Source organism: Notothenia rossii (assembly GCF_949606895.1).
Source record: "Notothenia rossii genome assembly, chromosome: 1".
In the NCBI taxonomy this organism is placed as follows: domain Eukaryota; kingdom Metazoa; phylum Chordata; class Actinopteri; order Perciformes; family Nototheniidae; genus Notothenia; species Notothenia rossii.
Window position 1 is genome coordinate 54,563,088 of NC_136912.1, and position 27,994 is coordinate 54,591,081.

General features: G+C 42.1%; 2 long non-coding RNA genes across 2 annotated transcripts; both read left to right on the plus strand.

Moving 5' to 3' along the window:
- The first annotated feature begins 15,891 nt into the window (after positions 1–15,891).
- Positions 15,892–18,154, plus strand: LOC307022121. The gene is made up of 3 exons (XR_013803309.1): positions 15,892–16,151; positions 16,366–16,547; positions 17,694–18,154. It is a non-coding gene; the product is annotated as an uncharacterized lncRNA (long non-coding RNA).
- Positions 18,155–24,606: 6,452 nt separating this feature from the next.
- LOC307018641 lies at positions 24,607–27,531 on the plus strand. The gene is made up of 3 exons (XR_013802467.1): positions 24,607–25,083; positions 26,295–26,475; positions 26,647–27,531. It is a non-coding gene; the product is annotated as an uncharacterized lncRNA (long non-coding RNA).
- The last annotated feature ends 463 nt before the right edge of the window (positions 27,532–27,994 follow it).

Below are 27,994 nucleotides of genomic sequence, written 5' to 3' on the forward strand. Positions count from 1 at the left end.
CCACCTCTGTGTCTGGCGCTTGCAGGTGTAGTAGCCAACCATCTGGTCAACGGTATCTACACCTCCTTTGGTCTGGTTGTAGAAGAGGATTATTTCTGTTTTTTTCTTTTGGCTGTTTTCATCCACCATCTTGCTGTGGTGCATTGTGCTGAGAAGCAGAACAGCCTTTCCCTTTTTTCTGATATAGCTGATCATGGTCATGCTGCCATTGAACCCAAATTCAGTGCTGTGGACCTCCCTCGACTTGGAAGCCTTCATCACTGGAGGGATGTCTGGCTTGTTCTGTCGCAACGTTCCCACAATAGTCAGACCCTTCTCCAGGAGATGCTCTGCAAGAGGCACACTGGTGAAGAAGTTGTCTGTGGTGATGTTGCGACCTGTGTGTCTGAATCCACTGCACAACTGACGGACAGTGTTTTCCCCTAGATTCTTCTGGACTTCTTCCCCTGGTTGTCTCCCTGTGTACACAATTCCATCAATTGCATAAGGGGTGCGTGCATCACAAACCCAGAATATCTTTATGCCGTACTTGGCAGGCTTGCTTGGCATATACTGCAAAAACTTGGTCCTCCCTCGAAATGGTACAAGTTGTTCGTCCACTGTGACACAATCACTGGGGATGAATGTCTGCCTGCAGTTGACCAGGAACAGGTCCCATATGTAGCGGAAGGCTGTCATGTGGTCTGTTTCCAGTCGGGAGGCTCTGGTCCTCTTGTCATCAAAGCGCAGCAAACGGCGAATATCTTCAAAACGTCCAATTGACATTGTGGCCTTGTACATTGGGTTGTGTAGAGGACTCCCAAAGAGCACACGGATTGGTACATCCCAGTTTTTCTCACTTCCTGCAAGAATGGTCAATCCAATGAAGGCCATGAGCTCCTCTTTGCTTAGCTTTTTCCACTCTTTTCCTCTGTTTGTTGCGACTCTTCTTCCCTCCATGTTTGTGCATCTCAACACCTCTTCTAATATACTATCAGTGATAAACAGCTTCCATGCATCTATTGGAGAGACGGTGCTAAACCCAGGTGCAGGCCCTGACCGACTTCTCAGTAAATTGTGGCTTGGTGTTTTAGCCTGGGTGGGAGGTAACTCTGCCCAGTAAGAGCCCTTGCGGCTCATTCTGTTGGATACAATATCCATTTCCTCTTCGGAGGACTCAGAGGACTCCTCCGTGTCCGACTGATCTTGTTCGGCAGGGGCAGGTTGGTTCCCAGACGGCCTGACATGTCCAGGTGGACAATAATCTGGATCCTCTACATCTGAGATGTCAGATTCCGAATCAATCCCACCGATGGGCTCTTCATCCCATCCGTTCAGGATCATATCTCGAGCAAGGTCTGCGGGTATCCTAGCTGGCCTCCAAGTAGCCATGACAGTCTAGATGAGAAAACATAAAACAGACAATGTTTGAATGACACACAAAACTATAAATCAATATGTAGCTATCTAAGTAAATGTCGGTATGTCGTTGTGTGTTTGTGTGTGTGTCACACACACACACACACACACACACACACACACACACACACACACACACACACACACACACACACACACACACACACACACACACACACACACACACACACACACACACACACACACACACACCGACATTTACTTAGATAGCTACATATTATATGTAAGTAAAGGCACAGCCATACATGTGTACACACACACACACACACACACACACACAACCACACACACACACACACACACACACACACACACACACACACACACACACACACACACACACACACACACACACACACACACACACACACACACACACACAGAGACATACACACACACACACACACACACACACACACACACACACACACACACACACACACACACACACACACACACACAAATCAATATTCAATAATCATATAATAGGTTACCTAACAGGTTAGCTTTTATTAGAAGGAATTATGAATACAGTGAGTCTCTACACAACAAATGCAGTAATATCAGCTGGCTTACTAAACTAGTGTAATGTTAGCTAGCTTAGTAAGCTAGTGTAATGTTAGCTAGCTTAGTAAGCTAGCTACTAACATTATTTAGCAGTTAGCTAACTAGTGTCTACTTTGTTGACCAACATGATACTCTATCACAGAAAAGTCATGGAGTTGATAAATGAAGATAATACTTACATGTATGCTGCTGTGTCAAACTGACCTCCTGGTGGTGAGACTGCAGGCATCAGATGTGTAAGTGGGACAGAAAATGTATCCTGACAGTCACAGTTGGTAAGAATCAAAGGTTCCCAAAGCAAACCCTTGAGATTCTGTAGGAAATGCTTGGGGTCATTTTTGACCCCGCTTATGAAAAACTGGGGTAGTGACACAAAAACTGCAATTTCTTAAAATGTATAAAAACATTTAAAAAAATTCAAATGGCCTCAAGTCACAAACATGTTTTATGAGGAATACCTGGAATATGGAAGTGTAAAAACTTTTAATTTCAGAGATTTTGAAGAATAATAACCCTCGGGGTCATCTTTGACCCCACTTATGCATCTATCTGACGGCAGGCAGTTAGCTCTGATCACCTATGAAAAATGCGCCACACCTAATCTGGCCATTCAGCCACAGAGCTCCCTCTATACAAATCAAACTGTAGACGGTGTGAAAGCACCTATTGTTTGAAATAATGGTCGGAATGTGACCTGTGAGCCTTCTGCATTACTGTGGGACAGACAGCACATTCTAAAGTAAAATGTTCAATCAATACAATAAAGTAACATCTTATCTTATCTTAATAATATCTTCATATTAATAATAATAATAAATCATACAGTATGTGTCCGAAAGGGAGCAGGAGGAAGCAAACACAAAAATATACAAAAAATATACTGCATATTAAAGCAAACAATTGTAAAGGTAAAAGTATGAGCACAACAAATAAAGAAGTGTAATGTAAATATTTACATTATTATTATGATTATTTAATATATAAAGACTATATATTATTGAATTACAAGATTAGATATACTTTAGTATAGTATCTAAAATATTGATGTGTTCAAATGCTCTTCAAAACACAACTGAAAGTCCATGAAACTTGTCTTTCTGTATTTGTGAATGAAGCGCCATCTCCTGGTTCCATCCATCCATCTTCTCCCGCTTATCCGTGGTCGGGTCGCGGAGGTAGCAGTTCCAGCAGAGAGCCCCAAACTTTCTTTTCCCTGGCCACATCAACCAGCTCTGACTGGGGGATCCCAAGGCCCTCCCAGGCCAGAGAAGATATATAATCCCTCCATCTGGTTCTAGGTCTACCCCTTGGTCTCTTCCCAGCTGGACGTGCCTGGAACACCTCCCTAGGGAGGCGCCCAGGTGGCATCCTAACTAGGTGCCCGAACCACCTGAACTGGCTCCTTTCAACGCGAAGGAGGAGCGGTTCAACTCCGAGTCCCTCCCGGATGACCGAACTTCTCACCTTATCCCTAAGGGAGACACCAGCCACCCTGCGGAGAAAACCCATCTCGGCCGCTTGTACCCGCGATCTCGTTCTTTCGGTCATGGTCATCTCCTGGTTAAAACCTGAAATTGAAAATCTGGCAACGCCCTCTTGGAAAATAGTGGGAGGACTTAACATTCCTCTATACTGGTCTTAGGCAGGTCGTAGGTAGGAAGCTGTAAGCTGGAGTCTGAAATGAAATGCTACATCTGTACGTCACGTTCACAGTGAAAAGTCCCCAAACTCGCGCCGAGTAAATTGCAGACAGACAGCAGAACTTCTAGGATTAATTGTATATTTCGGATGGATAGATTTGTTCTTAAACGCCCTCAAATTGAGGTACAAGTCGAACAGGTGCCAGAGTCACACGACCCACCTGAAGAGTGAATAGTGAGTTTTGAATATATTTTTGTAATAATGGGTCATTTGAAAAAGTGTTTTGTATGACTCAACTCTGCGACTGCAAGACTTCAGACTCTGCATCCCAATGCCTTCATAGAAATATCTGGGGATTTCAACCATGTCAATCTAAAGAAATCTCTTCCCACCTTTAAACATTATGTTGATTGCACAACGTGGGAAAATAAAACATTAGACTTACCGTATGCTAATGTCAAGGAGGCATATAGCTCAATAGCACTCCCCCCCTTAGGCAGATCAGACCATAACCTGGTGCACTTAAAACCCCTATAATAAACCAGCAGTCCAGCGGCAACCTGTGACTACCACTACTGTACGGACGTGGTCACAGGAGGCTGTGGAGACTTTACAGGGATGTTTTGAGGTGACTGACTGGGATGTCCTCTGTGATGCACATGGGGAGGATATGGACTCACAGACTGCATCACCGACTATATTCATTTTTGCGCGGACAGTATAATCCCCGCCAGAACAATTAAGTGTTTTTCCAATAATAAACCCTGGGTGACCAAAGACATCAAGGCGTCACTTAACAGGAAAAAAGCTGCCTTCAGGAGTGGTGACAAGGAGGAGATGAAGAAGGCACAGTTACAACTGAAGAAGGAAATACAAACGGGCAAGGAGTTCTACAGGAGGAAGCTGGAGAGTAAACTGGCCCAAAACAACACCAGGGAAGTGTGGCGTGGGATGAGAACCATCACTGGGTATGGAAACAAGACTGACCAGGCGATGGGAGGAGATCTACAGGAGGCCAATGACTTAAACCTGTTTTTCAACAGGTTTGATGATGAGGTTACCGCCCCTCCTTCCTCCAGCTCCTCCTCCACCTGTGACTCACCCCCTGTGATCCCCAGGGAGCCTTGCAGTTTTTCGGCACATTTTCAACCTGAGCCTGGACATGATGACCGTCCCTGCCCTGTGGAAGACAACATGCCTGGTTCCTGTGCCGAAGAAGATACATCCACGCATACACAGTGACTACAGACTGGTGGCTTTTACATCACATGCCATGAAGTCGCTGGAGAGGCTGGTCCTTAAACACCTCCGTACAGTGGTCGCACCATCACTAGACCCCCTGCAGTTTGAATATCAGCCTCGTATTGGAGTGGAGGACGCCATCATCTTCCTGCTGCACAGAGTACACACACACCTTGAGAAGGCAAGCAGCACTGTGAGAGTCATGTTTTTTTACTTTTCCAGTGCTTTCAATACCATCAGACCTGCCCTGCTCAGCAGTAAGCTACTGGACATGCAGGTGGATGCTCCACTGGTGATCTGGATAACCAACTATCTCACAGCTCGGCCACAGTACGTGAAGCTGCAGAATAACACCTCTGACATTATATTGAGCAGCACGGTCGCTCCTCAGGGCACGGTCCTCTCTCCCTTCCTGTTCACAGTCTATACATCAGACTTCAGACACTGCTCACAGTCCTGCCATCTGCAGAAATTCTCAGATGACTCTGCCATTGTGGGTTGTATCATCAGAGATCAGGAAGCTGAGTACAGGAGTGTGGTGGACAGTTTTGTGGAGTGGTGCGGTCCGAACCATCTGCAGCTCAACGTCACAAAAACTAAGGAGCTAGTGGTTGACTTCAGGAAGTGGAGTTCCGCCCCAAGCCCAATTACCATCGTGGGCATGGATGTGGACATTGTGGACAGCTACAAGTTCCTGGGCGTCCACATAGACAATAAACTGGACTGGAGTAAAAACACTGACGCCCTATATAAGAAAGGCCAGAGTCGCCTGTATTTCCTCAGGAGACTCAGGTCCTTCAACGTCTGCAGCACTATGTTGCAGATGTTTTATGACTCGGTGGTCTCCAGTGTGATCTTCTTTGCTGTAGTGTGTTGGGGCAGTGGGGTGAAGACAGCTGATGCCAACAGACTCAACAAGCTCATCAGGAGAGCAGGCTCTGTCCTGGGAGTGGATCAGGAGTCGTTGGCAGTGGTGTCGGAGGGGAGAATGCTGAGGAAACTTCTCAGCATTCTGGACAACGGGTCTCACCCCCTGCATACCACACTGGTTTCCTACCGGAGCACTTTCAGCCACAGACTGAGATCACCGATAACCACCACACAGCGCCACAGGAGGTCTTTCCTCCCAGTGGCAATCAAACTCTTTAACTCTTCACCCCTAAGTAAAGGGCACTGAGAACGTCCACACCAACAATATGTGCAATATACTGTACATATCAATATAATTAACATCATTGCAATACACTCGCTGCTATATATATATATATATATATATATATATATATATATATATATATATATATATATATATATATAACTATGTGCAATATTATATTATATTATTATTAGTAGTATTATTAATAATGCTATGATAACGTGCAATTACGTAACTGCCACTACGTTTTAATTTTTGCACTACTAACTACTAAATACTGCTAATAATAATTGCATTGATTGTGTGACTTTCTATGTTTCTACGTTTCATGTTGTCTGTGGATGTTTAATTGCTCTTTTTGCTGCACTTTTAGTGTACAGTTTTGCTGCTGTGTTTATTGTGTTTATTGTATTTATTTACTCTGGCACAACAATTTCCTTTGGGATGAATAAAGTCTTATCTTATCTTATCTTATCTTTCTTGTTTCTGCCACTGCGTAGCATGTTGTAACAATGTGGAATTAGCAGAATAGGCTATTGTATTGTTTAACTCACACCTGTTGCTCTCGATGTAATTTAGCTGATAAAAGGAGACTAATAAAAGCTAATAAAAGCCTCACACGTGGCGTTTCACTGTCAAGGGGTGCGATATAGCGTGTATGTAACATTACAAATACTGACTTGAGTTGAGCCCCACCACTGTATGGGTTAGCCCTACCATAGATTACCCAACAAAAATACTCTGGCGCCGCCACTGACTGTGTGGGATTGGTAGACTTGTGTGTCCGTCAAGGAAATCTCGGCCGGCAGCCATGTTGGTCTGAAATGACCAATGGACAACAACAAGGATCCAATTGGACATGGGTAATGGTAAATATTACAGTAATAGTGTACTGGCAATGTGTGGGGAATACCGCGAAAATGAACAATAGGTTTGTTGATATATTTTTTTTATCGATAGTCATGAACTTTTTCTTGGGACAAAATAGACTCTCCATTAGCAAACGTTTACTCTGTGTTAACGTTATTTTGGTGTGTAAAAGTGAGATTACATGTGTAGATGATTAAATTAATCATTTATTCGTCCCACAACGGAGACATTTACAGTGGCTATAGACATGTTTTTGCCATCGATTATTGTATCATACTGTTCTGTAGGCTGTCATAGATGTATTTATATGTGTGCCTGTGATTATTTTATCATACTGTTCTGTACAGATGAGACTTTGTCATAGATTTATTTATATTTGTGCCTGTGATTATTTTACCGCCCTTTACAGATGAGATTTTGATATCGGATGTATGTATATGTGTGTCTGTGATTTTATACTGAATGTAAAGTAACTGGAATTACCTGTGTGTGTGAGAGAGAGAGAGAGAGAGAAAGAGAGAGAGAGAGAGAGAGAGAGAGAGACAGAGAGAGAGAGAGAGAGAGAGAGAGAGAGAGAGAGAGAGAGAGAGAGAGAGAGAGAGAGAGAGAGAGAGAGAGACTCCTGTCCAACCTCCCAAACTTTATTTGTATGTGTGCATTGTTATTTGTGCTTGGGCAACATTTTACTTTATTTCAATGAAAGTAGTTGTAATTATTGTCCTACATTTTAATTTGTTTTACAGAGATGTTTCACAGCTGCCTGGGCCTAGTGGCCCACAGGCGGCGTTTATCCAGGAGCCAGAACATCCATCTGTGCCTGCCCCTAGGTCAAGATCTACTGTGGCTCAAGGGCCTTCACCAGAGCCATCACCACCAAGGACCAGCAGACCAGCATCACTACAGCTGCCTTCACCTCCATCTGTGGCTCCCACCAGGCACCAGGCACAAAGGCTCCACCACAGCCATCACCTTCAACCCAGCCAGCAAGGAGGTCTGGTGGAGGTCTCGTATAGCACTTGTACCCCCCACCTACACACAGCAGTTAGACCCACTGTTTTGGAAGACAGACAAAGACCTTGACACTGTCTTGACATTTATAATGAATAGTTGGTTGAAAGTTCTGATGTTCAATATTGTAAATAGTGAGATTTTCCAGTTTCTTATATTTATATAAATAGTTGGTTGAAAAAGAGATATTTATAATAAATTGTTGGTTGAAAAAAAAAGCTCAATTTGTATTTGTACACATCACATGAACCTTGGTATGTAATATGAATTCATTATTCAGTCCTAGTGTATCTCTGTCCCTGCTGTGGTGAAAGTAGAGTGGTCTATTTTACTCAAAATTCGAATTGAATTTGTTTCATTTTAGACATGAATAACACATTTATATACAGTGTAATTCAAATATTTCACTACTTTTGTCATCCTAAGACTTTGGTAACCAAATCTAAAACACCCAAAACATTTGATGAAATTAGTATATTTGTGTTTTCACAAGTTTTGAAGATTTTCAGAACATTTCTCATCACACAGTGCTCTAAGGTGAGTAATTTGCATTTATAGCGAGACCAGAGATTGTCCTGAACATTTTGATATGTAAAACATGTATAACAAGTACATTTAAAAGGTGATTTAAGGAAACATCTAAAAATCGATAAAATAAACTCCAGAGGGTTAAACCTTATGAGCACAGGTTTTAAAACTCAAAGAAATTAAACTGAGATTTCCTCCAAAGCTTATTCTACTGTATTAGGGGTCAGAGCACTTTTATCACCAGCCTTCTCAATAATCTTATTCCTCTCTTCCTACCATTCAAAGTGATGCTGTTACCTTCCCCTGATAATATGTGAGGCTGTTGCTGCCAGCTGCTGGCTGATGTGTCGCGTTGCTGCTTCCCTCCTGATGGATGTGGTGGGGAGGACAGGAAGCTCTTACACTGTGTTCAAGCATCAGTTTTGGTGATTGTTTTGTTCTTGTAACCGTATGCACAATCAATACTCCAGACTACGACATGCTATATTCAACGTTTATTGTTATACCGGAGACATAGACATTCATGTCTGGTAGGAAGGCGAACTTCACTCAACTCCTCTTGTTTTCACTTCCGGGGCGCTGCTCAGTGGCTGCCCTGCGGTGTTTCACGCTGGCATTTTCCTTGTTTTAGTTTGTTTGTTTTAGTGCATGTGACTGTCTCTTATCTCGGCACCTCCCCCGAATCGAAGAAATCATGGATCTCGCTCTGTGGTGCATGGTCAGCCTGTTTATAGTGATTTTAAACAACTATTTCTCCCATGGATATAACCACGACTATGCTGCTTGTGGCACAGCCAGAGGAATACATTACAGCAGAGAAACGTTGCTGCTGCTGCGCAACACATCCCCAGATCTGTCACAGGAGCTCTTAACCAGTGTTGGATCGCTTCCGAACTGTTTAAAAAAGGACCCATCGCACAAAGCGAAAATGCGGATGCAAAGGCGGCACCCGTCACCGGCTGACAAGGTTAGGAAATAAACTCCCTCTGCCTACCGCTCTACTCATTAATGCGCAGTCGTATAACACTCGTATACCTGCATGAATATCGGGATGCATGTGTCTTAGCGATCAGACATGGCTGCATAACAACATCGTACACGGGGTGGAGTCTGTCTTCTCATTAGGGACGAATGGTGTCGGGAAGTGGCGATAAGAGAGCAATTATGCACTCCGGATATAGAACTGCTGTGTGTCTCTCTAGGACCATTCTATCTTCCCGGGGAGTTTCCTCAATTATTCTTCACTGTGGCGTACACCCCAAAGCAAATTTTAACAAAGCCACCGAAATAATCTTTAAGCCCTCTTAGAGACTTGAATCATTTTCTCCTGACGCGCCAAAGTTCTTTCTAGGAGATTTTAAAAACTGTCCCGTTAAAAAAAACCTGCGTACCTACTACCAGTACGTTGACTGCCACACTAGGAATGAGAAGACTCTGGATATGTGCTTTGGAACTGTTAAGGGCGCTTACACTGCATCCCCGCTTCCACCACTTGGGACATCTGAGTGTACAGTGTACACAGTGTAGCCCACCTACGGAGGCTACTTGAGAGGGAGAAAGCCTCAAGTTAAGACTGTCAAAATGTGGAATAAGGACAGCATTATGGCTCTGCAGGGATGCTTTGACTGCTCACAGTGGGAAACATTCGATACCCCCGATATTAATGAACGGGTTGGGACAGTGTAGTTATATTGATTTTTGTGTAGATTCTGTGATACCCACTAAGTCTTTCAAAAATATATTCTAATGGCAAGCTCTGGGTGTCTCACAGTTTAAAGAAGCTGATTATTCTGAAAAAAAAAGTTTATAAAAACCAGGATGAGTTTGCTAGGAGACACAAACAGAGAGATATTAATAGACAAATAAAAACTTGATCAGTGGTGAGGGAAGGGAGACGGCAAATCATTTGAACACCTTCTTCTGCCGGTTTGAGAGTAGCAACAGTAAAGAGGCTGACACTGTCATTCCCCTCCATCCTCCCCCCTCCCCTCTCGTATGACTATTGAGGAGTCAGAAGTTAGACCCTCCAGAAAAACGCGATTCTGCGATCGCAGAATTTACCGCATAATCAGCAAAATGGCGCAGATTTTTAAAAAGCCGCATATTTATCAAAAGGCCGCATAATCCCCGCATTTTTCCACACAAAGTTGAGAAGAAAAAAAAGTTAACTCGTTTTGACGTGACGTCATCAGCTCGCGCATCACAGAATGTAAACAACACTCTATAGACAGTGGTCAAGTTGTAAAAAAAAGCCAGGGGGGATGGTGGATCTGAATGCCCCCCACCCCCGGAGATTAAAAACAAAAACTAACCTGCAATTCAGGGTAGTTGAGTAGACTGGATATATGTTTGGTGCTGACTGCCTTAAGGGCCCTTAATTTGATCTGATGACAGCGCATTTGGTGGGAGACCAACGTTGTACCCTTTTGATTAGTGTTTAAGCACAAAGATAATTATTATATTCTATTACTGTAAAACAACTTGCATGCTATGGATATATTACGTGTCAGATACTCCTGTCATTGATCTTGATCAAGGCACCTCAGAATTATTGTTGGTCCCATGGCTACCACTGCTCCTACATAGTTAGGGTAAATGCAGAGGACACATTTTCCCACTGGGTGCAAGTGCAACTTCAACTTCAACTTCACACTCACAATACCTATAAATCTACTGGATTCATCCATTAAATGTTGAAACAAAACCTCACAAAACATTGAACATGAATCCTCTCTAGTCAAGTCCATTTTAATTCAAGTGCAAGAACATGGATTAAACAAATATACTATTTACAAAATCTGAAAATAATACATATAATATGATATACAAATACAAATAAACAGTTTTATTCAATGGCTACCAACCCAATTCTCCCCTATACTGTAGTATCTCATAGGATCTTCCAAAGAGTTTCATAATCATGTTTTTTAATGAAAACTTTCCGGGCTCTTGCTCTCAGATCATTAGCCAAGCTATGACTTTGAAGCCAAGACTTGACATAAACTTCTGGTTTGAACATTTGTAGTGGAGGGCCAACACACTTGATGAAAAGCAAGGCTGACATACTTTTTACCTCTAGCGTGCTTCTAGTTGTGGTTAAAATGTTCATCTGACTGAACCCACGCTCACACTCAGCTGTGGAGATGACCAGTGTGTTCACTGCTTGAAGGAGGGGTTTTAGCTCTTCTGGTGCTTGTGGTGTCATTTCATCAACAGTTTTGAGTTTCACCATATCAACATATTCCCTCATTCCTCTCTGAATTTGTCTGCCATCATCAAGCTTGAAAAAGGAGCAGAGTTCCTGTATTTCCTTTTCGGCATAACGAACACCACACACATCTGGCCAGTTTGATGGCTGCAGCACTTTGACATTGTCAAGAAAGCTCTGGTACTCTTCTTTGCTTCTCTGTTTTCCAGGCAGTGATCCATTCTTGTCTCAATTTTATCAGCCAAAGCATGAAAAAAATGTTGGTGGTTTATTTCTCTGCTGTGTCTTAAATTATTTGTTAGTGGCACCCCTTTGAATAGCTTCAAACCGATTGCAGTCTGAGCCACTTCTGCCGCTGTCCAGGCTGCTCTGCCATGGACTTCAACACACGGACCTGCCGACTGAGTATTGCTACAGCCTTGGGGAGCGTCATGTTTCTGTCTTGAAGAGAGAGAGAGAATTCAGACAACTCTTCTAAAGCATCATACATGATTCCAAGATTGTGCACAAAGGTGACATTAGAAAGGCGATCTATTAAACCACTGAACATGCATTTCTCTGTTGAACTTCTTTTAGGATCAACTGAGGCATTGGAAAAGTGCTTGTGGATTGCAAGGTACTGCTGCCATACAGCTTTAATGGTCCTGTAACTGGATGCCACCCATCTAGTGCTGAGAATTCTCCCTATGTTCAGACACTGTAAAGCAAGTTCCTCACAACATTCAGTGAGCTCACGGCGGTTTTTTGCCGATGCATGATAGAGACTGTACACTTTGTCAAAGAAAAACTGGAAGTCATTCATCCCTACAGTTTCTTCAACAGCATCTCCAACACTCAGCTCAAGACGGTGGTTCATGCAGTGCCACACCATTACGTTTGGAAACTTTTCTACGATTTTGGTTGCAACACCTGCTTTACCTCAAAGCATTACAGAAGCTCCATCTGATGCAAAGCAAACAAAGCGTTCACTCAGAATAGCTTCAGAGAAGCCATGATGTGACAGATTTTTCATTAGAGCTTGATAGATTTCACCTGCATTGGTAGCAGAAAGCTCAACTAGATCCAAGAAGAATGTTAGGGGCTCTTCACTCATCCCTAAGCTCGCTCTAATATAAATGATCAATACTGATTTTTACTGTCAGTTGTAGCTTCATCTATCATAACAGAAAGTTTTGTTCCACTTTGAAGGATCTTTCCAACTACTCTCTTTCGCATTTCATTTGCTATGTGTTGGCTGATTGTTGCACAGGAATAGTCTGAATGTAAAGTTCTTCCCATGTCTAGTCCATTCAAGACTTGCAGATCAATATCGGACGGTAGATCTGTGAAAGGCCTTCCAGATTTCACAATCTTGTAAACTGTACGAAATACCCTATCAGTAAGTTAAGAAGTGATCCCTTTGCATTTCAGAAGTCAATGTTTCCAATGTCTTTTCTTTTGCTTTTTCCATGGTTTTCTCAGCTGCTTTGTGATAGTCTGACATTTTATGCTTGTGTATTTTCTTACGAAGAGACTGCAGCTGTGCTGCTCGGTTTGTACCATAGGCTGTAACCTTAACGTTGGACCACTCCTCAGCAATATCCAACTGGCTGCTCCCACCTGTACTTGGCCCAACCACTTTCATTTTCTGGCAGGTTAGGCAGCCAAGTTTTTTGCTTTGACATATTAGTCATGGATAATACTTTTTTTTCTCCCTGAACTTGGTAGATGTCCAGCATTCAGGGATATCTTGCTCATTATCTCCCTGGTTATTTTGGTCAGAATCATCGACACTATCTCGCCCTGCTTCTGCCTCCTCCTCTCTTCTTTTTTCTTCCACAAAAACATAAAATCTATGTTAAAAACCCCACTTGGTAAGATACATTTCCCCTCTTCGAAAAAGAAAAGTGTCTATTTAGAATTATCAAACCTGTTCCTTCTCCAGCTCTAGGCTCCTCTGCTTCTGCCTCCTCCTCTCTTCTTTTTTCTACCACAAAAACATAAAATCTATGTTAAAACCCCACTTGGTAAGATACATTTCCCCTCTTCGAAAAAGAAAAGTGTCTATTTAGAATTATCAAACCTGTTCCTTCTGCAGCTCTAGGCTCCTCTGCTTCTGCCTCCTCCTCTCTTCTTTTTTCTACCACAAAAACATAAAATCTGTTAAAACCCCCCCTTGGTAGGATTAGCTACATTTCCCCCTCTTCGAAAAAGAAAAGTGTCTATTTAGAAATATCAAACCTGTTCCTTCTCCAGCTCTAGTCTCCTCTGCTCTCCTTCCTGCTTCCTCGCCATGATTATCCTCTATATGAAGAAAACAACGGCATTATGGTTTTGTTAGAATGAGCAGACAGTGAAGTAGGCCTACTGTCAAGTTGTGTTTTTTTTTCATATAAATAAGAGCGATGACATTCAACCACCAGAAGCCGCTATCACACGATTCGGAGGCATGCATCACATTTAAAGCTTTTTAAAGTAATACATTTTGGTCGCTCACAGTGACTAAAGTGCAATTTTCACACTTAATTTATATTATATGATCTCACTAAAATGAATGGAAAGCTTATCAAACAAAGTGCTTAAATCACTAGTGGATACATGATCATCGAATTGATACACAAAATCAGCCTAAAGATCCTCCAGGAACCTTAATTCAAATGGGTTCTTTCGGAACCAGTTTTCATACTGAAGAATCCCAAACTTGGACTATCTACCATCCTTAACTGAACTTCACCGGCTGTTTCAGGAACCGTCAACGACACCTGTTCTTCTCTGTGTTCTTCTGCCCCTGTCGTCTCTGCTTGTACACTAGCTTGCTCTGCCTCATCCTAAATTACATTTAATTTTTTCCCCCGACTGAACATGTCTACGCTAGTTAAGTGTGTTGCTTATGCGGTCGCCTAAGCAGTAAAGAGCTGTGGGAACCCTGCGAGATATTCCATGTGAAAAAGAAATCAAATCTGACATTAACTTTGTGAATATAAGAAAGGTCTAACTGACGTTGGTTACTATAGCAGCTAGTACTAGCTGCCTGGCGTTAGGCTAGTTAACAAGAAAAAAAACGTAAGCTCCCAAACTATAACTCTGTTGTTATCGCCTCTGTCCAGAGATTACACATTTGGTGACATATCAAAAGTATTCTTGACTTACCTTCAGTGGTACTTTTTGTCCTCTTAAAGCCGAAGTAGTCCCTCAGGTCAAGCTGTCCTTGTCGCTTACTGGCCATGATGCTTGCACAGGCTGCGCTGCTATCGTTGACGCTGACTGACTTGACATCAATTTCGTGATCGTGATATGTGCACGAGCCCCTCGTCAACAGTATTTTAGCGGCTAAAATAATGTGGACGAGGGGCACGTGACGTGCACATATAAAATGTAGAATGTTGAAAATTAAACATTGGCAATATTTCCACATTAATTGATCAAATAACAGGGATGGGAAGGGGGGATGGCCGTTTCATAAGGGGATGGTTTTGACCATTTTAATACCTAAGGGGGATGCCATCCCCCCCCCATCCCCCCTCAACTCGACTACTGTGTATAGAGCTCATTTACCAACGAACATTTCTACTAAAGACCGGGCAAAAAGTGGGGGGAAACTATTCTGCACCCTGTGCAACTGTGTGTTGCAGCATAAGAGAAAATCGACGGTGGCGACCCACTTTGATTCATTCAAACATTCGAAAATGCTTTCTGCTGCTGCGGACAAGAAAGCCATTCAACTCCCGTTCACCGAGGGATCAACCTCCAAAACCCTTTCGAGGGCTACAAGAAACGAAGTGAGTAGCCTACAAGATTGAAGCTGGTCAGATAACGAACGAGTAAATGAAAACAGAATGAGGCGGAGAAGTGTGTGTGTGTGAGATTAAAATAGCCCAATTGCTTTTACAATAAATAAACATTGAATGTGTTTAATTGAATAGTAAAGGGGTTTAACGTTAGTGGCAGGTTGTGTGTGAGAGAGAATAAATAAGACAGCCCAATATTTAAAAAATTGTTATTCTTTCCCCCCGCATTTTTAGCCTATTTCGCAACTTTCAGAATATTTCCTAACTTCCCGCAATTTCATCGCATAAAATCACATAAACCCTGCATGTTTAATCGCATAATCAAGGATTTTAGCCCGCATAATCAAGGAATTTAGCCCGCATAATCAAGGATTTTTGCCCGCGTTTTTCTGGAGGGTCTAAGAAGGTATCCATCTCTCCAGGAAGTGTAATACATGAAAAAGTCCTGGCCCCGATAATATTGAAGGAGCTGTTTTAAAACTGTTCAGCTAGCGAATCAGTGCATGAGAAGCGAAACGGAAGTGAAGGACGTAAACAAACGCTTTAAGAAGGCACACACGCAGACAGCTATTCATTTTCATCTCATCGGTTTATTTGTCATCATGGCGATCTGGAATGACGAAAACGAAGACCTGCTCATCACCTTGATCCAGGAGAGGCCACCTCTGTACGACATTACAGAGAAAAAGTACTAAAACCGAGTAGTGAAAACCGGACTCTGGGGACAGAGAACTTGGTTTCTCAGGTAAGATTCTCTCTTTTTTTCATCAGTTGAAACTAGCAGAAACTGTTGTTTTTTTATTGTTTGCAGCGTACGTTAAATGTAATTTGTTCTTTCAACCTTGTGTTTTGTTGTTATCTTGTTGCTAGCTGTTGCTACTTGTTTGGCACTGCATATAGATATGAATTGGACATGCTAACTAGCCACAATGCTTACATCTTTTATTTGTGTGCTTCAGAGAAAGAACTGAGGAAGAAGTGGGATTCTCTGCGAACACAGTACACCCGGTACAGGAGACTTGCCCCTTCAGGTAGTTGTGGAGCACAAAAGACGGGCAGACAGCAGTGGATCCTGACCAGGCTGCAGTTTTTAGACCCCTACACAAAAAGGAAGGAGAGTACTTTGAACCTCACCATCATGGTAACTATTTTATTTGTTGAGTACAAATTTGTGTTTCTTGCTTCTTTCATTTACAAAAACATTATTTTCATTCATTTGGTGGCTACAGTGGTACATATAATATATATATTATTGTATTATAATTATTGATGTGCTCATCACCTTAATGTTGCAGCTGTTAAAGGAGGAGCTAATTTAAATTACATGAAATACTGCTGGGTAGCTTATGAAATTCAACATGGGATCAATAAAATCCTGATTCATGCATTCATCACTTCACGACTCGACTACTGCAATAGCATCCTCTATGGCATACCATCCAACCTCCTCAATAAACTCCAACATATCCAGAACTCTGCTGCCCGCCTCCTCACCCACACCCGCTCCCGAGACCACATCACTCCCATCCTCCAGAACCTCCACTGGCTCCCCGTCCGTCAAAGAATCCACTTCAAAATCCTCCTCATTACTTACAAAGCCCTCAACAACCAGGCCCCCCCCTACCTCACAGACCTGCTGCACCACCACACCCCTTCCCGCTGCCTCCGCTCATCAGAAGCCAACCTCCTATCCATCCCCACCCGCACCAATCACCGGACCTGGGGGGACAGAGCCTTCTCCGTCGCTGCCCCCTGCCTCTGGAACTCACTCCCACAACCCATCAGAGACTGCACCGACCTCACCACCTTCAAAAAACTAACAAAAACTCACCTCTTCAATCTGGCTTTTCATGTGTGATTGTTTTTGTATTATTTGACTTTAACTTTAACTATATATTTATTTGTTGTTCCTTTCTTCTCTTTTCTTTTTTTTCTTCACTATTATCTGTAAAGCGTCTTTGAGCACCTGTAAAAGCGCTAACAAATTAAATCTATTATTATTATTATTATTATTAATAACGTTATTATCTTAACCTATAATAATACATGATAAAATATGTCTTGATTATATTTTGTAGTGTTCTGAATCTTCTAGAAGTATGTCTTTAGCATCTGAATAGAGCCATCACAATGTGTCTACAATGTGCCTCTCACACTTGACCACACCCCAAACTAATGGCACACACATTTCAGGGTATTGTTTTGTTATGAATGCTTAGTAAACAGTTTTAAGAAGCCATGGTATTAAATCCAACTAACTGTGAATTTATTTAACATTTCTTTAAAGAACATCCGGAGGCTGCAGAATCACCCCCCGGTGGCACCAGCAGTTGCACCAGCAATGAAACCTCGACCAGCACCACTGAGGAGCCCTTCAACTTTGATGCTGAGCACTGCACTCCCCTGTTAGAATCCACCATCTGCACTACACCGGCACAGATCAGAGAGAGGCCAAGCACACTCAGCACTGGAAGGCCTCCGCCGTTGAGGCGTAAAAAACAATGCTGGCGGAGATAAAATTAAGACTGGCAGATGAAATCGCGGCCCATTCCAAAGTGTTTGAGCACAGACTGCGGCTGATGCCACCTCATCAGATGCAACGCTTCCTGAATCAGATGCAAAATACCTTCTTCGTGTACTTAAATGAAACTGAAAATGAAACCACCTTCTTTAGTCTCTAAACATTTCACTTGTCTTGTCTTCACATGTGACTCGTTTTTTTGTACTTAAAGTTCACTCCTTTTTAAAGATGTGGCTAATTCTTTTTACTAGGGGTGCACCGAATGGGAAATTCTTGGCCGAAACCGATACCGAAAATAGGAAACAGTTGGCCGAAAAACGAATGCCGAAAGGCCGAAAATGATTAATAGAAATAAATATAATGTATATATTTTTTACCAATGTTGTTCAGCTGCCTGATTATGGAAAAAGACATGATTATGGCAAAACTTAACTTAAATAATAATCACTATTATGGGTCCATAAAACATTTATTCAGCACTTTTGAATGCATACAGTACATTAATTCCAAGTCAAGTCCATTTTATTTTCTCTGTAGGATAACTACAACAAAGTGCATTCAGAACAAAGCCAAGGTGCTTTAAAACTGCATAAACATCTAGGCCAGTAGGCCTACAACAAAATAGTGTAAATAAAGACTGTAACAGCCAGGCCTTCAACAACAACAAATGCACATATAAGTGCATGCATACAAATGTGCAAAATGGATAAATCCACATGAATGTAACTATTTACAAATGAAATTACAATTGAATTTCAATAATCTGTAAATAAGGATGTCTGTCCTCATAAGCAAAGTAGTAAACATTGTATAAAGATACATAAAGTGAAAACTGGATACAAAATCCACAATCAATTACAAATTAAATTACAATTTCAAGAATCTGCAAATAAGGTGGTCTGTCCTCATGAGCAATGTAAACAACATTGTATCATTTAGATACCGAAAGTACAATATATTGAACACTGTGCTGCTGTCATTTCCCCCTAATGATAACCTCAGATGGTGAATTATAACTCACAATGAAAATTGTTCAGGAAAGTGGGTATAGAGTAGACATGTAAAACTAGATAAGCTTATGATAAGCCAGCCTTGTCTACTTATTAAGGAAAAGTGGGAGGTTCTTTTTAATGAACAGTAGCTTCTCTACTTTATCAGCCATAAGTCTGTTCCTCTTCTCATCAAGCACATGAGAGGCAGCGCTGAACAGTCTCTCGCTGTCAGTGCTTGTGATTTGATCTTACTCCGCATATTTGTCCGGGTGTTTTGATTTCAAGTGGTGGAGTAATCCCGAAGTGGTGAAAGTCTTTGCAGTTACACCCCCTCGAGAAATGTCAGCTGAACACGTTTTACAAATCGCAATCCGCGCTTCTTTCTCTGATATTTTTAAATATCTCCAAGCGGCAGACATGTTGGCTGTGAGCCAGCCGCGAGCATGGTCGCGCGCCGTGCTTGTCGCCGCGTTTTGATTATGTCATCACAACAACACGTTAGCTTACCAACGTAACCCTGTTCTCTGACATTCGGTGATATTTTTTCGGTGCTAAAACCCTTTCGGCCGAAAGCCGAAAGAGCCTTTTTAACCATTTTCGGCCGATAATTTTCGGCGGCCGAATATTCGGTGCATCCCTACTTTTTACAGGCAGTTGTGTCAATAATTTATTTTTTGTATTGCATAGTATTTTTATCGTATTATTTTTTTGTTGATTGTTTACTTTTTGTATTATTATTGTTTATTTTGATAATAGACCACTTTTTACCGGTACTGCAAAATGCAAAACTTTATTTCGTACCTTCATACATTCATACCTCCATACATTCAATTTAGCAAGAAGTGGCCATTATTCAGATGGGTGTTTCTGCAGGATAGGCAATGCTAAACTTTATTTCGTACCTTCATACTACAGCCATTAGATAACACAACATTAGAATGATTTCTTTCTGCTTCAGAGAGCTTAAGTGGAGGAGTTGATTTAAATTACATTATATACTGTTGGGTAGCTTGTGAAATTCACCATGGGATCAACAACATTGTATCTTAACCTATAATAATACATGAGAACATACTAATACTAGGGCTGCAACTGACAGTTATGTAGGCACATTTTTATTGTTTCTTATCGCTGTGTGATTAAAAGAATAAACACAAATAGCAGGATAGGCAATGCAAAACCTTATTTGGTACCTTCATACACACATAACACAACATTAGAATGAGCTTTTATCAACGCCTACATCGTGATAACCTGTCAACATGACAGGAAAATCCACATGACATTAATACAGAGCGGGCAGAACCCAAATCTGCATTCAAAGAGATTCTTGTTTGTTTATATCAAGGTAGGGGTGGGCGGATCGATCCCAAAATATCGATACTTCCGATATTACGTTACGTTTCAAAATATCGATACTAGAGCCAATAGGATCGATACTTTTATATTTTTTTCCCTGTCTCCTTTACTCGTCAATTTCTTCAAAACTATGTGAAGACGAACACAAGTATATTATTTTCTTCTCTCTCCACTGCTGTCCTCGATCCTCTCCTGGAGGCTCGCCCACGCGCAGCGCGCTCCCTGCCTGAACACCGATTATCAAGCTGACTGACAGCAGCCAGCAGGGCAGGACAGCAGCAGCCAGACAGCGACTCGCGAGTGCAACACACACACACGCGCATGATGGCTGAGAGAAAGAGGAGCGTTGTGTGGAGCAATTTCACAACTGGCAATTCAAACTTAGCGAACTGTTATGTGTGCAAGAAGACAGTTTGCTACTCTGGCCACTTTGTATTGTTATTTTTCATGTTTGCACTTTACATTTGCAAAAGTAAAACATTTATTTGTCTATAAAAACTGTCCTGTCTTTATTCAAGAAAATGAATTCAGATTTAGTCTATTTATGATGATTTCAGCTCAAAAATCATGTCATGCAGCTCTCCCCTATATGAAAGTACATAAGACGCTTTTCATTTAAAAAAGTATCGATATTTAGACCCTCCAGAAAAACGCGGGCAAAAATCCTTGATTATGCGGGCTAAATTCCTTGATTATGCGATTAAACATGCGGGTTTTTATGTGATTTTATGCGGTGAAACTGCGGGAAGTTGCAAAATATGCGGAAAGTTGCGAAATATGCTAAATATGCGGGAAAATATTATCGATTTTTTTTAAAAATATTGGGCTGTCTTATTTATTCTCTCTCACACACAACCTGCCACTAACGTTAAACCCCTTTACTATTCAATTAAACACATTCAATGTTTATTTATTGTAAAAGCAATTGGGCTATTTTAATCTCACGCACACACACAGACACACACACACACACACACACTTCTCCGCCTCATTCTGTTTTCATTTACTCGTTCGTTATCTGCAGCTTCAATCTTGTAGGCTACTCACCTTGTTTCTTGTAGCCCTCGAAAGGGTTTTGGAGGTTGATGCCTCGTGAACGTGAGTTGTTTGGCTTTCTTGTCCGCAGCAGCAGAAAGCATTTTCGAATGTTTGAATGAATCAAAGTGGTTCGTCACCGTCGATTTTCTCTTATGCTCCAACACACAGTTGCAAGGGGTGCAGAATAGTTTCCCCCCACTTTTTGCCCGGTCTTTAGTAGAAATGTTCGTCGGTAAATGAGATGGATTAGATTTTTTCATCTTGGTGTATTCTCTATCGTGCTCCACACGTTCACTCTATACAGTGTTGTTTACATTCTGTGATGCGCGAGCTGATGACGTCATGTCAAGACGAGTTAACTTTTTTTTCTTCTCAACTTTGTGTGGAAAAATGCGGGGATTATGCGGCCTTTTGATAAATATGCGGCCTTTTAGAAAGCTGCGCCATTTTGCTGATTATGCGGTAAATTCTGCGATCGCAGAATCGCGTTTTTCTGGAGGGTCTAGATATTGGTATCAGCGATACTGGCCCTGAAAGACTTGGTATCGGATCTAATTCAGATTTTGTGGTATTGCCCACCATAGATATATATATAAACACTAGATGGCTCATGGGAGATTTTCCAGCGTAGCTCACTGGCTGCCATCTTGCTACAGTCAACAGCTACTCTGGTACGCGCTATGGTAGCTATTGTAAATTGAGTGATCTGCACAAAAATACTCTTAAATCGCTGAAATCTTGACTGATTTACAAACGGTTTGGTTTATTATAAACATTATTAGCATGGCTATGATACAGGATGCTTGGACATGTTGAAATTGCAGCTTTTCTTTGTGTATGTGCCGTGGTTGTATTTATTAGCTGGCTAATAAGAAGAGGCTGTGAGTGAGACCTAGTATTACAAAGTTGACCCAGCAACTTTACACCAGTGGGAGAGGCATAACTGCTCTTTCTTTTCAACATAACTTAAGTTACACATGATTTCTTCCAAGTGGTTTGGCTTGTTAAAAACATCTTACATTTTAGATACATTATGATACAGGAAATTGCTGGCTTTGTGTTTACAGAAGTACCTGACTATGCCAGACTTTTGTGCAGCCGACGGATGCTCTAATCGCCGCAGTTTGCAAACAAGAACCCGTGGAATCACCTTTCACGTGTAAGATATGACAATATTATGACTATAATTAGGATAATCGTTAATTACTGAGTGGATGTATGTACATTAAAAGTCCTGCTACACAGGATCAGTGGGGCTATGTGAGATAATAGTATTGCAAGATTGTTGTTGACCCAGCCTCTTTAGAATATGTTGCTACCATTTCTTTACACAATTATTTAATGTTTCTTTTGGACACCTTTTTTATAACTCTTAGTGTGGTTGTCTTATTCTTAAAGTATACATACATACATACATACATACATACATACATACATACATACATACATACATACATACATACATACATACATACATGTATACATACATACAGTGGGGCAAAAAGGTATTTAGTCAGCCACCAATTGTGCAAGTTCTCCCACTTAAAAAGATGAGAGAGGCCTGTCATTTTCATCATAGGTACACTTCAACTATGAGAGACAGAATGGGGGGAAAGAATCCAGGAAATCACATTGTAGGATTTTTAATGAATTAATTGGTCAATTCCTCTGTAAAATAAGTATTTGGTCACCTACAAATAAACAAGATTTCTGGCTCTCACAGACCTGTAACTTCTTCTTTAAGAGCCTCCTCTGTCCTCCACTTGTTAACTGTATTAATGGCACCTGTTTGAACTCGTTATCAGTATAAAAGACACCTGTCCACAACCTCAAACAGTCACACTCCAAACTCCACTATGGCCAAGACCAAAGAGCTGTCAAAGGACACCAGAAACACAGTTGTAGACCTGCACCAGGCTGGGAAGACTGAATCTGCAATAATAATAATAATAATAACTTGAATTTATGTAGAGCCTTTCATAACCTCAAGGTCGCTTTACAAAAAACATACAAGGACAAGACATAAAACATTAAAAACATAAACATAAAACAGGGGGCAGAAATGGAAGTGTAAGTGGGGGGGGGGGGGAGTGAGTTATTGTTGGTAGGCGATGTTGAACAGATGAGTTTTAAGGGTTGATTTGAAGATGTTGAGAGAAGGGGCGTTGCGGATTTCTGCAGGGAGGGAGTTCCAGAGGGTGGGGGCAGCACTGAAGGCACGGTCCCCGAAGGTGCGGAGGCGTGAATGGGGAATGGAGAGCAGGCCGGACTCTGAGGATGGAAGGGTGCGGGACGGGATGTATGGGTGGAGGAGATATGTGAGGTACTGAGGGGAGAGGGCCTGGAGGGATTTGTAGGTGAGGAGGAGGAATTTGTAGGTGATGCGGGACTTGACCGGGAGCCAGTGGAGGTTGAATAGAGTGGGGGTGATGTGCTGCCAGGGCTTGGTGCGTGTGAGAACCCTGGCAGCTGAGTTCTGTATGTACTGGAGCCTGTTCAGGGTTTTGCTGGGAACCCCGGACAGGAGTCCGTTACAATAGTCCAGGCGTGAGGTAATGAAACAATGAATAGGTAAGCAGCTTGGTGTGAAGAAATCAACTGTGGGAGCAATTATTAGAAAATGGAAGACATACAAGACCACTGATAATCTCCCTCGATCTGGGGCTCCACGCAAGATCTCACCCCGTGGGGTCAAAATGATCAAAAGAACGGTGAGCAAAAATCCCAGAACCACACGTGGGGACCTATACAATGACCTGCAGAGAGCTGGGACCAAAGTAACAAAGGCTACCATCAGTAACACACTACGCCGCCAGGGACTCAAATCCTGCAGTGCCAGACGTGTCCCCCTGCTTAAGCCAGTACATGTCCAGGCCCGTCTGAAGTTTGCTAGAGAGCATTTAGATGATCCAGAAGAGGATTGGGAGAATGTCATATGGTCAGATGAAACCAAAATAGAACTTTTTGGTAAAAACTCAACTAGACGTGTTTGGAGGAGAAAGAATGCTGAGTTGCATCCAAAGAACACCATACCTACTGTGAAACATGGGGGTGGAAACATCATGCTTTGGGGCTGTTTTTCTGCAAAGGGACCAGGACGACTGATCCGTGTAAAGGAAAGAATGAATGGGGCCATGTATCGTGAGATTTTGAGTGACAACCTCCTTCTATCAGCAAGGGCATTGAAGATGAAACGTGGCTGGGTCTTTCAGCATGACAATGATCCCAACACACCGCCCGGGCAACGAAGGAGCAGTGGCGTTTTCTCCTGGAGGCCAAGGGAAGCCAGGCTTCCCCTGTTTTTTCGGATTGTAGTTATAATTTTAATAAATAAATGAAAACACTTCGTTTAGTTTCGGAAATTCTTTGTTGTGTGTTGCTACCGGCCCGTCTCTCCCCCATTCTCATTGATTATTTTACAAAGAGTGAAACAGCGCCCCTCTAGATGTTACGGTGAAACAGTAGATTGCACTCTCTGTTGCGAGAGGAGGCCAGCCGAAATTTGCTTCCCTTGGTGAAAAAAAATGGGGGGATTGACCAATCAGATGAGGCTCACGTCATGCCCCTGCCAACCTGTGATTGGTCAGGGCCATGCCAAGGGAAGCCAGAGGCGGCTGGCTTCCCTTGCCTCACAATCCAATCAAATCGCATCAATTTAGTGGTGCAGTGACGCGTCCCAAAAAGCGGAAGTAAGCTACGCCTGGTTTCCCTCGACAAAATAGCAATGGGATTTCTCCATAGGATTTTGGAAAATAGCTTGAAAAAAGGTCAGTGGAAAACGAACCTGTTAGGTAAATGCACGTTTTGTTCAGTCGGATAATATCCACATGTCTACCCTACTTTTATAATTTTCGAATCATAAATCTAATCGATAGAAGATAGATAGCGTCACTGCACCACTCTCACTGCCGTTAGAAAGTAGCAAGCAACTGAAGCAAGTGCAATTATGGAGGGTGGAGATTTGGAGTATTTAATCAAAAATAATTGTACTAAACTTCCGCTGCAGCAGCAGCAACAACAAATACAATCTGATGACAGGCCCATGCCCAAACTGGAGCTGTGTACAGCGAGGAACAAAGGAGCGAACCGGATGTAAAACGTTAAAGGTCTCCTGATTTAGTTTGTGAATGAATGCTTATTAGAGTTTCGGCTGGAGAGTGTGTGCGGACCTGTCGGTTAGATAACAGGCGTGTGTAAGTCCTGCATATGATACAAATGTGTGTAAAATGATACCGTGCGCTGTAATCACTCATCTGGTTACGTTATTACATTGACCACCACATCCCCCCCCAAAAGAAAGGACGTATTATTGGCTTCCCCTAATATTTCCCCCACGCCACGCTACTGCGAAGGAGTGGCTTCGTAAGAAGCATTTCAAGGTCCTGGAGTGGCCTAGCCAGTCTCCAGATCTCAACTCCATAGAAAATCTTTGGAGGGAGTTGAAAGTCCGTGTTGCCCAGCGACAGCCCCAAAACATCACTGCTCTAGAGGAGATCTGCATGGAGGAATGGGCCAAAATACCGGCAACAGTGTGTGAAAACCTTGTGAAGACTTACAGAAAACGTTTGACCTCTGTCATTGCCAACAAAGGGTATATAACAAAGTATTGAGATGAACTTTTGTTTTTGACCAAATACTTATTTTCCACCATAATTTGCAAATAAATTATTTAAAAAGCAGACAATGTGACTTTCTGGATTTTTTTTTCTCATTTTGTCTCTCATAGTTGAGGTATACCTAGGATGAAAATTACAGGCCTCTCTCATCTTTTTAAGTGGGAGAACTTGCACAATTGGTGGCTGACTAAATACTTTTTTGCCCCACTGTACATACATACATACATACATACCTACAATTACCCAAACAATATGATAATTTAGGTGTGTATTTTTGTCCTTACCCTTAATGTTAAAGGAAAGAAGGGAGGACAATGTTGACAATCATTTATGTATCTGGCTACCTTTCTCCTGTTTTTAAGGTTTCCCAAAACCGGAGAGAGGAGGAGGCAGTGGGAAGTTGCCCTAAGAAGGGACGGTTTTGTTTCCTTTGGCAGGACACTGCACTTCAGTTGTGAGGACTTTGACAGGACGGGGAAAACTGTCCGGCTCAAAGATGGTATTGTGCCAACAGTATTCAATTTCCCAGCTCATCTTCAAAGGGTATGTGTATCATTGGCCAACAAGAATTCAAGGTGTATAAGATTGATATATAAATATGTGATTAAATGTCACACTTTAGTTTTTCTTTCTGCAAGTTTAGGAATAAATAATGTGTTGTGTATTACAGCACACTTTAAACACTCAAAATGTCTTTAATTATGTTTATTTTAGCCGGAAGCAACAAGAAGCACAACCACTTCAAGAAGAGCGGAAGATGAACCTCAGCCTAATGTTGTGAGTATTCTGAATGTGGCCAAGACCAGAGAGATGGTCATTGATTTCAGGAGGGTGAGGACGTCTCCTCTACCCCTGTGCATTCTGGGAGAGGATGTGGCTGTTGTGGAGGACTACAAATACCTGGGAGTGCACTTAGACAATGGGCTGAACTGGAGGATCAACACTGACGCCGGAGGAAGCTGAGATCCTTCCACGTGTGCAGCAAGATGCTGGAGATCTTCTACCAGTCTGTTGTGGCCAGTGCACTCTTCTTTGCTGCGGTCTGCTGGGGGGGGGGGGCAGCATCAGAGCCGGTGACACCAGCAGGATCAATAAACTGATCAGGAAAGCTGGGTCTGTCATCGGCATCAAGCTGGACCCCTTTGAAGCTGTGGTGGAGAGGAGGACACTGAACAGGCTGTTGTCCATCATGGATAACCCCACCCCCCCTCTCCACCTGCAGCTGGACAGTCAACGGAGCTCCTCCTCCAACAAACTGCTGCAGCTCCGCAGTGCCATAACTCAAACAACAAATCACCTCTGGCTGGAAGAGAACTCTCTGCTCCATAGTTTTTCTTGAATATAACCACGTTGTACATTTTACACATATATAATCTATTCAATATTTTATATTTAACATTAATATTCCATATGCCTTATATTTATGTATATTATATAATATCCTGCCAAACTCAACATGTATATTTTCCTCTTTCTTTATTTTCTTTATTTTTCTTGCTTATTTCTAATTTATTGTAAAATGCCTTGTCCCTTATGCTGCTGTAACTAAAAATGTTTTCCCAAATTGGGATCAATAAAGTACCATCTTATCTTATCTTATCTTATTTGCATGTGGAACGTCACTAACAAATGAGAGCATCATATGGCTTGTCATATTAAATCCTTTATCTTGGTGGTACCCAGGAAGGTCTATGATGGTGTTACTAGGAGAGCCCAATATCATTTGAGGTGGTACTCTGTGTAAAAAGTTTGAGAACCACTGGCCATCTCACTTGCTCTATGTTACTTATACACTTGAACAAACATGTGCAAACACTTTCATAACACCCAACGACACCTTACAGGGCATCGGGGCAATATAGGGAACAATTAAAACAGTGGATTTAGTGAGATATCAGCCGGGGTAAGACAAGACAAACAACAGTAAATGGACTACAGAAGGACACAAAAGGACACAGGGTACAGTTTATATTATTCTTGGGCTTTTTTCGACTACAAGAACTCAGCGCACCATGCTGTGAAGTGGTAACGTATTTCAAAGGTTCTGGATTTGTTTACAAAA